Here is a 4495-nt window from a genome sequence, read left to right on the forward strand (position 1 = left end):
ACACTCACAACCAAGGAGGGAACATGAGTCGAAATCTGAAGTTATTCGTCCATTTAACAATTCATATGTCAGTCTCTTGATTGTTTATGCAGCATCTTTTTCTTCTGTTCCATGATAAAATATTTATTAATGTAATGAATAATAATAAAGGTCCTTCTTTCTCCTCTCTCGGTCGGTGGTGACCACTTTCTTTATCACTTTGAAACTCGGCTACTTCATGACAAAGAGGAGCTCCGCGGGTAACCTTTTCAGGCGCGCACACACACACAGTGATGGGTTTGTTTGTGTTTGTATGACTTTCTGCATTTTTTGTTCACTTTCCTGTGTTTTCTTCCGCATCTTCTATTTTAGTACCAAGTTTCTACTTTTTTGTAGCCATCATTCTTTATGATTGGAGTTGTGCTTATTGTTTTCATTTTTTTTTAATCGCAGATTTGGTCTAATCATTTTGGGAGATCTTTGTTTGGAGTTTTCTCTTTGTATCATTTCCAAATCTCATTTTTTTAGTATTTGAATATTTGATGGAGCATGCAGTTTTTCAGACTTTTCCGCTGTGTTGCCTTTGTTGAAGCGGAAAATTGCTGAATTTTTCTGTTGTATCGTTACCATTTGGCTTAATTACAAAATAATTAAAAAAATCTTAACTTTTGTGACGCATTATTCATAAATAATTCCTTTCCGCCACTTCGCCTGAGCTCAGTCTACTCCACTTTGATTAAGAAATATTTTTTCTTTGAACCATCTTGTCCTTTCTTCACTAAATCCATTTACAAGTTTCAACCCCCCACCAGATTTGCTAAGAATTCGGGAAACATAATTAAGAACCAGTTCAAAATGCACCAGCACCCATTTGTTGTTTCGATTTTGCTGTCCTTTGGGGTTATATCTCTGTTGATAAATTGCTCTAGATTGGCCAATGCCGAGTGGGTTACATGCTCGGGAATTGTACCAATCAGGTACCGAAGCCATATCGCTAGAGGATTTTGGTGCTTTTGGCGATGGAGTGACTTTGAACACGAAGGCGTTTCAGGAGGCAATATACCAAATCCAGCTGTTGAGGAGGCCGGGTGGCTCTTTACTTTATGTTCCTGCTGGAGAGTTTTTAACAGGACCCTTTAATCTCACTAGCCACATGACTCTGTTCTTGGCTAGAAATGCTGTTATCAAAGCTACAACGGTATACAAACGTTCTCCTTTCATTATCTCATTGGAATAGTCCCTGTCTCTATCTCGTCTTATCTTGATATTTAAACTTCTGAGGCACGAATAACTATTTAATTTGAGTTTCTGGGATTGTTATGGATTTTTTTCTGTGGGAAAAAAAGCCGCTCTGTCATTAAGTTCCCTTACGATTTGAATGTGTTTGAGGTTGGAGCCATTTTCTCCGAAAGTCTGTGCTACTGGGAGGAGGCTCAAACGATAGTACTGTGCCTTAACGTGTCCCCAAGTGACACACACTAATTGGTCGGACATCAGGCAACAAAGGTGTAACATTAAGCATGGCAGACCAGCTTAAGAAGTATATAGAGTTATGTACGTTAGGATTTGGAACTTGTGATCCCATACCATGTAGAAACGATGTCGCAAACTATAAGCATTTTGCATTCTCCCACCCTAAGTGAAATTCATTACTGTGTGAGTGGTTATGTTGGTAAGTTATAAGATAGTGGTGAAGGGAGAGGGAAACAAGCTGGAACCATTTACACCCTTCCTTTTGGATTTTTTATGTAAGAAAGATCAAAGAAGCAAATGTTTTTTCCCATCGTGTTTTTTAAATGTTTTTAATCTTCGGTTTTGCCTATTCATTAGGTTTCTGGCTCGGCCACTGATCTAATCTAATAAGTAAGTTAGACGTGTCGATACTTTTGATCAATTTGTTAGCTGATTTTGATCAATTTGTTAGATGAGTTAGTATTCGATTATGAAAACGAACATACAAGGACGATGTGATTAAAAGTTCTGATGGAAAACTTGACCGGCCCATATGTACGGTGATTGATGAGATTTTAATGGAGTGATGTTGAGTTGATGTGAGAGGCTATTACATTATTTCGGGATTGAATGGCGAACAATAAGATGTTACGGTGAACATCAAAGGGGTGTGTGGGCCGAGGAGCTGGCTTGAGCATATTATTGTCAATTATTGACTAGCTTCAATGCAGCATTGCCTGCCAGCTATCCCAGAGAACAACATGACAACATCTTTCGAAAAAAATAATAAATATCTGAACTGTAGAGATAAGACTATTGGAGGAGCTAGAAAATGAATATAGAGAGTGAAATATCATATTATGTTGTATATATCACCGGAAAATATACGTTCATAATTTCATATGGTAAAATGTGACAGGGAGAGATTTGACTGTTTCTGATCACTTTCTCTCCCTCTGTCCTTGGGTAAGACAACATGGTTTGTCACCTTCGTTATGAAAGGTCACATCTTTATTCTTACGTTTGGAAGAACTAAACAATGATGTTGTATTAGCATAGCTTCTGCTGAAAGAGTGCAAAACTGTTCATGCATATATTGAATGCATGGTCGTAAAGGTGCAAGGGTGATACTGCATGCCTGTGTTAGATTCCTTCATCTGTTTCATTCTTAGTTATAATTTTTGAGTCTATTATAAAATAGTATAAGATTGCTTGTTTACGATAATGATACCTGTGAACTTTATTATGTTCATATGTCTAAAACAATGTTATCATTTCTTGTCCTCATCCTTTATTATGCTTACACATATGGGGTGGAGCTTCCATTTTTTTCATACCCAATGCTTTAGGATACTGATCAATGGCCATTGATAAATCCGCTGCCTTCTTATGGAAGAGGAAGAGAACTGCCCGGAGGAAGGTATATGAGCTTCATCCATGGCGATGGGCTACATGATGTGATAATCACAGGTCGGTATGAGTGGAATCATCTCATCTCAAGGACTAAATAAACAAAATGCGGTCCCTTTCTATTTTGTACTTTGTAAAGGGGCAATTTCATTTTTGTTCACTTTTTCAGGTGAAAATGGGACGATTGACGGTCAAGGTGAAGTTTGGTGGAATATGTGGAGGCAAAGAACTCTTCAGTTTACTAGGCCTAACCTCGTTGAATTGATGAACTCCAGAAGTATAATAATTTCCAATGTTATTTTCAAGAACTCACCCTTTTGGAACATACACCCGGTGTATTGCAGGTAATTGCATAAATGTATTTGTCCCTGGGCCTTTTGCATTTTTTGGTTTTTAAAAACCAAAATTCTGGGTCATACTTGGATCATAATAAATTAATGTTAGATAAATAATTTAGTAAGCTATTGACTAGTATGTGATTTAGTTTCATCACACAGAAGCATATCGAGACGGCTGTCCTAAAGCTTATGTATTGTCGTGCCAAGTTAATTTTGATATCCCTTGCCTTTTATTTGGGTTTAAAGTTGGAAACTTGAAACGGTAAAACAGAGAGCATCTCTTTTAAGTTATTTCTTTTGCTATTGTCAGCAATGTTGTCGTTCAATACGTTACCATCTTGGCTCCTTCGGACTCTCCCAACACTGATGGAATCGATCCAGGTAAGTTGTGTCAAGAAATGTAATGGAACTCACGTTTTTTACGAGGGGTGTATTTCTTTCATGGTTTATTTACCACGCATGAAATATGACTGATATTCTATTTTTCCTTTTTTGGCTATTTCCTGATATAGACTCGAGCACCCACGTATGCATCGAGGACTCCTACATATCGACAGGAGATGACCTCGTAGCAGTGAAGAGTGGGTGGGATGAATATGGAACCGCTTATAATCGCCCTAGTCAAGGTATAACAATTAGACGAGTAACTGGTTCATCACCATTTGCTGGAATTGCTGTTGGAAGTGAAACCTCCGGTGGAGTTCAGGACGTTTTAGCAGAGCATGTAAATCTATTTAATATGGGAGTTGGAATCCATTTGAAAACCAATGTAGGCCGAGGAGGAACTATACGAAACATCACTTTCTCTAACATTTTCATAGAGAATGCACGAAAGGGGATCAAAATCTCGGGCGATGTTGGAGACCACCCTGACGACAACTATAATCCGAATGCTCTGCCAACTTTGAAAGACATCACAATCAAGAACGTGTGGGGCGAGAAGGTTCAACAACCCGGTTTGATTCACGGGCTGAAGAATGCACCATTTATTGGGATCTGTCTTTCGAATATCAATCTTGGTGGATCCCCGGGTTCGAGAAATCTTCCATGGCAGTGCTCTGATGTGAGTGGAGCTGCGGTTCAAGTGAGCCCTTGGCCATGTTCTGAATTGACCAGCAGTCAGCAGCTCGGTGCTTGCTCGTCTTCTTTCTGAGAGTTTGTGAAATTTGTTCAATCTTTTGATTAAAATCATGAGGGAAATTATGGTTATTTCAAATAAACGAATTTTGAAATCATGGTTTTCAGTCAAGCACAACCGTGTTTAATGAAATTTCCTCGTACCGTGACTAGTGGCAATTATCACACTTTTATGCCTC

General features: G+C 38.5%; 1 pseudogene; it reads left to right on the forward strand.

Annotated features, from left to right (window-relative positions):
• LOC140967998 (probable polygalacturonase) lies at positions 1–4495 on the forward strand (annotated as a pseudogene).

Source organism: Primulina huaijiensis, unplaced genomic scaffold (genome assembly GCF_012295235.1).
Source record: "Primulina huaijiensis isolate GDHJ02 unplaced genomic scaffold, ASM1229523v2 scaffold32015, whole genome shotgun sequence".
Classification (NCBI taxonomy): Eukaryota; Viridiplantae; Streptophyta; class Magnoliopsida; order Lamiales; family Gesneriaceae; genus Primulina; species Primulina huaijiensis.